We start from the raw sequence: 12,652 nt of genomic DNA, 5'->3' as shown, positions 1-12,652 counted from the left end.
TCCAGTATGACTTAAATAGGAGAATGGACACTGTTACTTGCTCCATGCTTAGCATTCAGTCTTTTACCATAATATATGATGTTAGCCATAGGAGTTTCTTGTAGGTGCCCTTTACTAGCACAGGAAATTCCCTGTGTTCTGGACAAAATTTTGTCTCCTCTAGATTCATATATTGAAGCTCTGACGTCCAATGTGATTGTATTTTGAGATAGGACCTTTAAAGAGGTAATTAAATGAGGTCAAAAGGGTAGGGCTCCAATCCAATATGACAGATGTCTTTGGAAAAAAACACCAAGGATGTGTACACACTGAGAAAAGGCAATGTTAAAGACACAGGAAAAGGGAGGCCATCCAAAAGAAAAGGAGACAGTCCTTGGGACAAAACCAATTTATTGTCACTTTAATCTTGAACTTCCAACTGGGAGAACTGGGAGAAAATAAATCTTTGTTAACCAAGCCACCCAGTTTTTGATATTTTGTTACAGCTGCCCTGGCAACTAACACACCATATATTCCTTCTTTGTTGATTGACAACTTTTATCACTAAAGTATGTTGAATTTAATGAAATTTTTTTCTATATCACTTGATGTGATCATGCAATTTTTCCTTTTTTAGCCTGTAATATGATGAATTGCATTGATTATTGACTCAGTGTTGTATTCCCAGGATAAATCTCATATTATTAGTTTTATATGTTCATGGATGGAATTTCTCACTATCAGAATTCTTATGCCTATGTTCATGGCAAATGTTGGTCTATCATTTCTTCTTCTTGTACTGCTTTTGTCTGGTCTTGTTGTTAGGGTAAGGCTGGCCTTTAAGAAGAGTTGGGCTTTGTTTTCTGTTTTCTGAAAGAACTCGTGTATAACTGCTGCTATCGCTTCTTTTTTTTAAAGATTTTATTTATTTATTTATTTATTTGAGAGGTACAGTTACAGACAGACAAAAGGAGAGACAGAGAGAAAGGTCTTCCATCTGCTGGTTCATTCCCCAGAGGGCGACAACAGCCAGAGCTCAGGTGATCCAAAGACAGGAGAGGAGTTTCTTCTGGATCTCCCTTTGAATGCAGGGGCCCAAGGACTTGGACTGTCTTCCACTGCTTTCCCAGGCCATAGCAGAGAACTGGACTGGAAGAGGAGCAGCTGTGAAATGAACCGGTACCCATTTAGGATTGAAGCACCACAGGCAGAGGCTTAGCCACTATGCCCCAGTGCCAGCCTTGTTATTGCTTCGTTAAAGGTTTAATAGAATTAGCTCGGAGATTTCTTTTCTTAGAATGTTTTCAACTGAGAATTCAATTTCCTGAATTTCAAGTTATTTATTTCATCTTGGTTGATTTGGGATAGTTTGAGGTTTTACATGTGTAATATTGCTCACATAATTCTATTATTATCCTTTTAATCTCTGAGGATCTGTAGTGATATTTACTATTTCATCCCTGATACTGGTAATTGGTGTCTTCCATTTTTATTTGTTAATTTTGGCAGAGGTCTATTGAATTTGTTGATCTCTTTCAAAGAACCACAGTTTGTTTTTTTTTATTTGTTGTTTTTTAAGTTTAATTTCATTTGTTTCTGCTTTCATTTTTATTATTTCCTTCATTTTGCTTGATTTGGGTTTATTTTGCTCTTGTTTCCTAGTTTCTTAATGGGAAAGCTTAGATTACTGCTTTGAGACTTTTAAAATACATACTTTTAATACTATATGTTTTCCTTACACACTAATTTAACTACATACTACATATTTTGATATATTGTACTTTCATTAAGTTCTGTAGTTGGGTTGTGCTTTTTCATGCTCTCTACAAATCACTGTATATAATTCATGTATTTAAACTATTTAGGGCCAACGCTGTGATGTATTAGGTTAAGACTCTACCTGTAGAGCCAGCATCCCATATGAGCACAAGTTCATGTCCCAGCTGCTCCTCTTCCAATCCAGCTCTCTGTTAATGGCCTGGGAAAGCAGTGGAAGATGGCCCAAGTGCTCGGGTCCCTGCACCTACATGGAAGACCCAGAAGAAGCTCTTGGCTCCTGGCTTTGAATTGACCCAGCTCTGGACATTGCAGCCACTTGGGGAATGAACCATTGTATGGAAGACCTTTCTCTGTTTCTCCCTCTCTCTAACTCTACCTCTCAAATGAATAAATAAAATCTTTTTTTAAAATAAACTATTTATATTTGAAGCACTTGTTGAATGTTAGGGTTTATGTGTCATATTACTTGTTTTCTGATTTTCATTTCGGTTTTCCTTTTCTTCCCTTTTTGTTATTTGAACTTTGTTTAGGACTGCATTTTAATTTATATAGAGAGTTTTAAAAATATACCTCTGTATAGGTTTTGAAGTTGTTGATCTAGGTACTGAGGAAATACATGCTACTTATCATAGACTGCTAGCATTGACCTTTTAACACTTCAAGTGAATTGTAGAAAATTTATTCCACTTAGATGCCTTTATCCTCCAAACATTTTAAATAAATTCCTAAGTATTTTCTCTACATACATTAGGCAACACATCAGATGTCATAATTTTGCTTTAGTCATCAAACATAATTTAAAATTCATGAGGAAAATGATGGTCTATTATATTTGCTCCTATATTTTATCCATGAATTTTTCTTCCAACCTGTATTAAAATTCCAAGTTTTCTTCTTTTATCATTTCTTTTCTTTTTGGAGAAATTACTCTCCCTTTGTTGTGGTAAAAAAATTAAATTTACCATCTTAACCATTTTTAAATGTACATATTAGAACTATATTCACAGGGCTGGCGCTGTGGTGCAGTGGGTTAATGCCCTGGCCTGAAGTACCAGCATCCCATATGGGCGCCAGTTCGAGACCCGGCTGCTCCACTTCTGATCCAGCTCTCTGCTATGCCCTGGGAAAGCAGTAGAAGATGGCCCAAGTCCTTGGGCCCCTGCACCTCTGTGGGAGACCCAGAAGAAACTCCTGGCTCCTGGCTCCTGGCTTCAGATCGGCTCAGCTCCAGCCGTTGCAGCCAACTGGGGAGTGAACCATTAGATGGAAGACTTCTCTTGCTTACATTGTAATCAAACTCTCTACAATAAAACATAAAGAAAATATTTTAAAATGTGCATAAGAGAAACACCAGATTACTTTCAGAGGATCTCCAATTAGACTCAGAGCGACTTCTCATTAGAAACCCTACAGGCTAGGAAAGCATGGTGAGATATATTTCAAGTCTTAAGAGAAAAAAAAAAAAAACTGTCAACCCAGAATACTGTACCTTGCAAAGCTCTCATTTATGAATGAAGGTGAAATAAAGACCTCCCATAACAAACAGAAATTTAAAAAATTTATCACCACCTATTCAGCTTTGCAAAAGATGCTTAAGGATGTGCTGCACACAGAAACATGGTCATCACTATGAAAGAAGGTAAAGGAAGAAAATCTCCCAGTAAAAGTACAAGGGAAATCCAAAGTAAAAAATAGGAACATTTATGGAAAAATGGCAGGGCAAAGTTGTTACTTATCAATAGTCACCTTGAATATAAATGACCTCAACTCTCCAGTTAAAAGACACAGACTGGCTGAATGGATTAAAAAACAAAACACATCTATTTGCTGCATACAAAGATGTATGCAGACTGAAAGTGAAAGGATGGAAAAAGATATTCCATGCTAATAGAAACTAAAAAAGAGTTGGTGTGGACATCCTAGTATCAGACAAAATAGACTTTAACACAAAAACTGTTAAAAGAGACAAAGAAGGGTACCATGTAATGATTAAGGGATCAATTCAACAGGAAGATGTAACTATTATAAATGTATAGGCACCTAATTACAGGGCACCTGGCTATAAAAGAAATGTTAAGGGATCTAAAGGGAGACATAGGCTCAAATACAATAGTAATGGGGGATTTCAATACCCCACCTTCAGCAATGGACAGATCAACCAAACAGAAAATCTGCAAGGAAACAACAGAGTTAATTGACACTATAGACCAAATGGACCTAACAGATGTCTACAGAACTTTCCATCCTATAGTTGCACAATACACATTCTTCTCACCAATGCATAGAACTTTCTCTAGGATTGGTTACATGCTAGGCCATAAAGCAAATCTCAGCAAATTCAAAAAATCGAATTCATACCATGCATCTTCTTAGACTACAATGGAATGAAGCTGGAAATCAGCAACTCAGGAATCTCTAGAACATATACAAACACATGGAGACTGAACAATAGCAGGTCTAATGTGATTAACACACCCAAGTTTCTATTTTATCTGGAAAAGTCTTAATATCGTCTTCATGTTTGAAGGATAGTTTCACCAGATACAGCATTTTTGAGTAATAATTTTTCTTTTGGCACTTTAACTATATCATTCCACTCCCTTCTATCCTGTAAGGTTTCCACTGAGAAATCTGCTGACAATCAAATAGAAACTCATTTTACTTAATAAATAATTTTTATTACTCTTTTTAAGAGTTTCTGTGACTTTTCAGTTTGATTATGATGTGTCTTGGTTAAGTCTCTTTAGATTTACCCTATTTGAATTTTTTTTTTTGAGCTTCTTGATTTTCTACATTTTTCTCTGCTCATATTTGGGAAGTTTTCAGCTACTAGTTAATGAAATAGCCTTTCTTTCTCTTCTCGTTCTAGAGTCTCATAATGCATATGTTGCTATGCTTGATGGTATTCCATAAGTTCTTCCTTAGTCTTCCTTACTCATCCTTTTTTTCTTTTTTGTTCCTTTGCCTGGGTAATTTCTTCCTTTAAATTATTTATTTTATTTATCTGAAAGAATTACAGAGAGAGGGAGAGAGGGAAGAGAGGGAAGAAAGGGAGAGACAGAGTTAGTTCTCCCATCCACTGGTTCACTCCCCAAATGGCCACAATGACCAGAGCTGTGCCAATCCAAAGCAAGGAGCCAGGAGCTTCTCCCAGGTCTCCCACATGGGTGCAGGGGCCCAAGGACTGGGCCATCCTCTGCTGCCTTCCCAGGTATTAGCAGGGTGCTGGATTGGAAGTAGAATAGCCAGGACTCAAACAGGCTCCCACATGGGATGCCAGAGCTGAGCTGCAGGCTGGGGCTTTAATCTGCTGCATCACAGCACCAGCCCCTTGCCTGGGCAATTTTAAATGTCCTGTCCTCAACTCCACTGATTCTTCTGTCTGGTTAAGACTGTGATTGGATTCCTATAATGAGTTTCTCAGGGCTGTTATTATATATTCTTCAGCTTCAAGATATCTTTTTGGTTCTTCTTCATAGTTTCTATCTCTTTGCTAATGTTCTCATCTTGTTCATGGATCATTGTCCTGATTTTGTTTAGTCGTCAATCTTGCACTCTCTTAATTCACGGTGAATACTCTTATGATGGTTATTCTGAATTCTTTGTCTTGTAATCCACATACTTCTATTTTGTCAGGATCCATTTCTGGACATGTAATTTTTTTAATTGTCTATCTGAAGGGGAGAATGAGAGAGAGAGAGAGAGAGATTGATCTTCCAGCTGCTGGTTCACTCCCCAAATGGTTGCAATAGCAAGGGCTGGGCCTGAACAAAGCCATGAGCCAAGAATTCCATCCTAGTCTCCCAACATGTGTCATCGAGGCCCAAGTACTTGGGTCATCCTCCATGCTTCACCAGCCACATCAGCAAGAAGCTCCATTGGAAGTGGAATGCCCAGGACTTGAAACAACACTCCAATATGTGATGGTGGCATGGAAGACAGCAGCTTAGTTTGCTGTACCACAATTTCAGCCTCTAAATTGTTCTTTTGACAGGTCACATTTTCCTATTTGTATACCTTGGTATCTTCAGTTGGGACTTCAGCATGCAAAAAAATCATGCACCCCACCCAGTCTTTGCAGTTTTACTTGTTATAGTAAAAACTTTATCCAATCAGTCTGGCTATAAATTTTAGAGGCCTTTCAAGCTTTTTCTAGGAATCTACCCTCTCTGGGCTTCAGTGTCTAGTAAGCTCCCAATTAAAGAGGTTTGCTGATTAAGTTATATAGCTCCCTCTGGTGGTTATATGTAGTACTGCAGTCTCTCTGTTGGTGTAGACACTAGGTAGTACTGGAGCTCCATCTAGTGTGTATTCATGATATTGCATACTCTGGCGCACAAGTCAGTGCTTGGCTTAAGCCAACATAGAAACTAATCTCTCAGGCACCCCCTACTCCATTTAGTGCAGATGTCAAGACGCTGCTTGGGTCACCTGTGTTCCATATGGGTGTGCCTAGGTTTGTGCTCTGCTTCCACGCCTGATTTTAGCTTCCTGTTAATGCACCTGGGAGGCAGCAGGTGATTGCACAAGCAGTTGACTCCCTACCACCCACACAGGAGACCTACCTGGAATTCATGGCTTTGGGCATCAGTCGGGCCCAGCCCTGGATGTTGTGGGTATTTGGGGAGCCAACCAGTGAATGGACAATCTCTCTGTCTCTGTCTCTTTGTCTCTGTGAAATGAAAATGAAAATAAATAATGTTTCAAACATCATATTGTTGGATATATATTCTATTTTCTTTCCCTACTCACGGATAAGGGAGGGGTTGAGAATTTTCTCCTAATTTCACCTGTTGTTCTGGGAGGATGGGCTCTGGAAAGTGAGCATCATGACTTGTCCTACTAGTCTTCAATGCCATTGATGTCCCACTGGCCTGGGGTGTAGGAACACCTTAACTATTTTCTGGATTTCTTATAAAAGCAATTGATTCAGTACAAGCGTACTCCAAAAACTTCACAGCAAAATGGAATTAAAAGGTACTGCATATTTTCTATAAACCTCTTAAATACTGCTCATATGTTGTTATGGCACTGTCTCCATGGAGGAAGTAGGATCTAGAGCTTCCTGTTCTGCCATCTTGCTGATATAAATCCTGTGAATATATTCTTCTCCTTTTAAATAGCTTTACTGACCTATGATTCAAATACCATACAATTTACCCATTTAAAATGTACAAGTCAATCATTTTTAAAATATTCACAAATGTGTGCAACCACAACCACAGTCAATTTTAGAACATTTTCATCAATTCAAATAGAAATCATATGCCATTTAACTACCACTCTCGCTTTCAGTTACCATCCTCCAAATCCCTAAGCAACTACTAATCAATCCTGTGTTTCCATAGAGTTCTCTATCCTAGACATTTCATATGAGTGGACTCAGAATACATTATATGTTTTTATTGGCTTATTTCACTTAGCATAATATTTTCAAAGTTCATCCATATTGTAGCATTGTCAATATTTCATTATTTTTATGGCCAAATAATACTGTATTATATGGATACACCACATATGCAAAAATGAAAAGAAATCTAGAGACAAATATAACTCATTTAATTAGATACAATAATATTCTACAAAATATTAACAAATTGACCCAGTAATATATAAAAAGAATTATATACCAGGATTAGTTTCTTCCAAGTAAGTAGGGTTGGTTCAATATTTTTTAAGATTTATTTTACTGGAGCTGACATTGTGGCACAAGTGGAGTAAGCCACTGCCTGTAATGCAGGCATCCCATATGAGTGTTGGTTTGAGTCCCAGCTGCTCCATTTCTGATCCAGCTCTCTGCTAATGCACCTGGGAAAGCAGCAGGATGATGGCTCAGGTGCTTAAGTCTTTGCCACCCACATGACTCCTGGCTTTGGCCTGGCCCAGACCCAGATATTATGATCACTGGGGGGTAAATCAGTGGAAGGAAGATCTCTCTCAGTGTGTCTCAGTCTCTCTCTTTCTGTAACTCTTTCGAATAAATAAAATTTTAAAATTTATTTATTTATTGGAAAGACAGAATTATAAGATAGAGCGAGCGAGAGAGAGATCTTTTGCCTGCTGGTTCACTCCCCAAATGGCTGCAACAGCTGGAGCTGGCCCAGGCCAAAGCCAGGAGCCAGAAACCCCATCCAGTCCCCCACATGGGTGACATGGACCCAAGCACTTTGGTCATCCTCCTGCTGCTTTCCCAGATGCATTAGCATAGAGCTGGATTGGAAGGAGAATAGCAAAGACTCCAAACGGCACTCTGATATGGAATGCCAGTGTTGCAGGCGTTGGGTTTAACCCACCGAACAACAACGCCAGCCCTGGTTCAATATTTTAACATCAATCAATACAATCCACTACATTAATAGGTTGAGAAAAAGACTCACAAGATAACAATTCATGCTGTAAAACATATGACATTTCAGGAGCCAGCACTGTGGTATAGTGGGTAAAGTCACCACCTGTGATGCCAGCATTGCACATGGGTGCTGTGTCCAGCTGCTCCATTTCCAATCCACCTCCCTGATAACATACTTTGGAAAGCATCAGGAAGATGGCCCAAGTTCTTGGGCCCCTGTCACCCATGTGGGAGACCCAGATGAAGCGCTTGGGTCCTGGCTTCATCCTGGCTGAGCCCCTGGCCATTGTGGCCATCTGGGGAGTAAACCAGTAGATGGAAGATCTCCCTCTCTCTCTCTGTAATTAAGAATTTCAAAATAAATAAATATTTTACAAAAAAACACTTGACAATTCAATACCCATATGTGAATCTCAACAAAGTTGTTTTTAAAAAGCTTCTTAAGGATGGACATTGTGACGTAGCCTATTATGCCACTACTTGGGGTGCCCACATCCCATAACAGAATATCAGTTCATGACCTGGCTCTCCACTTCCACTCCAGTTTCTTGCTAATGCACCTGGAAAGGCAGCAGATGATAGCCCAAGTACTTGGGTTCCTGTCACTCACATGAGAGACCAGGATGGAGTTCTGGGTTCCTGGATTTGGTCTGCCCCAATCCTGGCTGTTGTGGCCATTTGGGGAGTGAACCAGGAGATAGAAGATCTCTCTCTTTCTCTCCCCCTGCCACTCTGCCTTCCAAATAAATAAATCTTTTAAAAATGCTTTTTAAAAGTAGAAATAGAAGGAAACTATTTATATTTACATTCATAAGGAATATTATTAAATAATACTCATGAGGAGTTGGATCATAAGTGGAGCAGCCAGGACTCGAACTGGTACCCATATGGGATACCAGCAGTGCAGATGATGGCCCAACCCGCTGTGCCACAGTGCTGGACCCAGCAAAACAAATCTTAAAAACAAAAGCTGTTCTTTCTCAATGAATTGTCTCAGAACCCTTGTTTAAAATCATATGACCATGGATGTATAGGCTTGCTTCTGTACTCAGTTCAATTCCACTGACAGATATACCTATCTTTATCCTATTACCACATTACATTGATTACTCTAAGTTATGAAATCAGGAAGTATGAGTCCTAAAAGTTTGCGGCCTTTCTCAAAATCTCTTATGAATATAAATGAAAAGACAACCCTCAGAATGGGAAGAAAGTACTTTCAAAGCATAAAGCTGATATAATTCTAGTACCTAGAATATATAAGAACTCTTAGAACTCAAACAACAACATGACAAACAGCCTAATTTAAAAAGAAAAGGTGGCAGGCATTTGGCACAGTAGTTAGGTTGCTGTTTGGGATGCCCATATCCCAGGTAGGAGTGCCTGGTTCGAGCCCTGGACCCTCCACTTCCAATCCAGCTTCCTGCTAATAGACCAGGGAAGGCAGCAGATGATGGCTTAAGTACTTAGATACCTGCCAACCACATGGGACACCCAAATGGAGTCCCACACTTCTGATTTTGGCACAGCCTTGGCTATTGTGGGCATTTGAATGAGTAGATAGAAGAGTAGTATCTCTCCCCCACCCGTTTCCTCTCTCTCCCTCCCTCTGTCAAATAAAATGAAAATAAATAAATTTTTAATGACAAACGATCTGAAAAAGAAATCAAGAAAACAATTCCATTTACAGTAGCTACAAAAACATACCAGAATAAACATAAGTACAGAAATGAAAGCTCTATAAAGCAAATATTATAAAACATTTATGAAATAAATTAGACATAAATAAATATTTACCCCTTATTAATAGATTGGGAAAAATCATATTGTTAAAAATGTCCATGCTGCTCAAAGTGATGTACAGATTCAATACAATCCTTACACAATGACATTTTTCATAGAAACATAAAAAGTAATCTCAGAATTTATAGAACCACAAATAACCCCAAACACGTAAAACAATCTTATGCAAAAAGAACAAAACTAGAATATCACATTAATTGATTTAAAAATATACTTACAGGGGTAAGCATTTGGTATAGTGATTAAGATGCTGCTTGGATTGTCTGTATCCTATATTGGAGTGTCTGAGTTTGAGTCCCAGCTCTGCTTCCAGTTCCATCTTCCTGCTAATGCATAGGCTGAGAGGTAGCAAGTAATGACTCAAGTACATGGGTCCTTGTCATCAGTGTGGGAGATTCAGATTGAATTCTGGGACCCTGACAGCATGGCCCAACCCTGGCTATTGTGGACATTTCAGAAGTTAGCCAGCAGATGAAAGATTTCTTTCTCTCCCTGTCTCTCTCTATGCCTTTCAAATAAATAAATAAAAATATGACACAGAGTTGTAGTAATCAAAACAGCATGGAATAGTATAAAAACATATAGACAAGGAGCCGGCACTGTGGTGTAGCAGGTAAAGCTGCTGCCTGCACTGCCGGCATCCCATATGGGTGCTGGTTCAAGTCCCAGCCGCTCCACTTCCGATCCAGCTCTCTGCTATGGCCTGGGAAAGCAAAATAAGATGGCCCAAGTCCTTGGACCCCTGCACCCATGTAGGAGACCAGGAAGAGGCTCCTGGCTTCAGATTGGCACAGCTTCAGCCATTGAGGCCAATTGGGGAGTGAACCAGCGGATGGAAAACATTCTCTCTCTCTCTCTCTCTCTCTCTCTCTCTCTGCCTCTCTTTCAAATAAATAAATAAATTTTTTAAAAAAAAAACATATAGACAATGGAATAGAATAGAAGGTCCAAAAATAAATCTGCACATCTATAATTAATGACTTTTTTTCCAAAAGGTGTCAAGAACACACAATGGAGAAAGAACAATCTCTTCAATAAATGGTGCTGGGAAAATTGGATAGCCACACACAGAAAAATGAAATTGTACCCATATCTGAACTCAAAATTGATTACAAGCCCTTAAACTTTAAACTACTAAAAGAAAGCAGGATTACTTGATATGCATCTTGGCAACAAATTTTTGGAGAAGACCCCCAAAAGCAGAGAAAACAAAAAAATGAACAAATGGTATTACATCAAACTAAAAAGTTTCTGCACATCAAGAGAAACAACAAACAACGAAGAAATAACCTACATAATGAAAGAAAATATTTTTTAAAGATTTATTTATTTACTTTAAACTCAGAATTACACAGAGAGAAGGATAGGCAGAAAGAGAGAGAGAGAGGTCTTCCATCCACTGGTTCACTCCCCAATTAGCCGCAATGGCCAGAGCTGTGCCAATCCGAAGCTAGGAGCCAGGAGTTCTTCTGGGTCTCCCACATGGGTGCAGGGACCCAAGCACTTGGGCTATCTTCTACTGCTTTCCCACGCCATAGCAGAGAGCTATATTGGAAGTACATCAGCCAGGACTCAAACTGGTGCCCATTTGGGATTCTGCTATGCCACAGTGCCAACCCCAAGAGAAAATATTTATAAAGCATATATCTGATAAGAGGTTAAGATTCAAAATATAAAACATACATCTGATAAGGGGTTAAGAACCAAAATATGTAAGGAACACAAGCAAGTCAATAGCAAGAAATCACTCAATTAAAAATTGGGCACACAAGACAATGAGGCAAAAAATGTCCTACATGAATGACCTCTGTGGGTGAGACCCCAAGGGAAAGAAGTGATCATCAAAGAAGGATGTACTTTTCTCTGAAGGGAGGAGAGAACTTCCACTTTGCTTATAGCCTTGTCTAAATACTGACGGAGTTCGTTGATTCAAAAGGCTTCCATAGCCTTGACAGCTCATGTCAAGAGCCTTGGGTAATCACTGATGTCATACATAAGAGTGTTAATTGTTAAATTAACAACAGGAGTCCCCATGCGGGACCTCTGTCCTCAGTGAGTTGTATTATGAGAGTTAATAGCAAAACTTGTTCTCAAAGATTTATTTCACTTTAGTGTATTAAGTGGAGGATATTCTTATGTCTTAAAATTTTAGTTATGCCTAAGTATCCAACTCTGCAGATCAAGGCTTAACCTTCTATGCCACAGAGCCACCCCACAGACTATTCACATTATACATGCTACCCACCATAGGCATCTTGGCTATCAGATTGAGTGCTGTCGTATTGCACTATTTGTGTTTAAGTAAACTTTATTTTACTTAATAATGGGCCCAAAGCATAATAGTAGTTATGCTGGCAATTCAGATATGCCAGTGAGAAGCCATAAAGTACTTTCAGTGAAAAGATGAAAGTCTTCAATTTAATGAGGAAAAAAGAAATAATATGCTGAGGTTGCTGAGATCTATGGTAAATTATTGTTAATCTCTCATTGTGCCTAATTTATAAATTAACTTTATCATAGATATATATGTGCAGGAAAAAACAATGGATTTATGTACATTCAGTACCATCTGAAGTTTCAGGCTTCCACTGGAGGTCCTGGAATGTATCTCCTGCAGATGAGCAGGGACTATTGAATTTTCCTGCTTCCAGGAAGTTGGTGATTCTTCCATGGTAAAGATTCCACATTTTTGGTAGACATGCAAAACTCCCCCAATCCCCTTGTTGTGGGATGATGAGGGTG

The sequence above is a fragment of the Oryctolagus cuniculus genome, chromosome X, assembly GCF_964237555.1.
Source record: "Oryctolagus cuniculus chromosome X, mOryCun1.1, whole genome shotgun sequence".
NCBI classification, from domain to species: domain Eukaryota; kingdom Metazoa; phylum Chordata; class Mammalia; order Lagomorpha; family Leporidae; genus Oryctolagus; species Oryctolagus cuniculus.
This window is presented reverse-complemented; position numbering follows the sequence as displayed.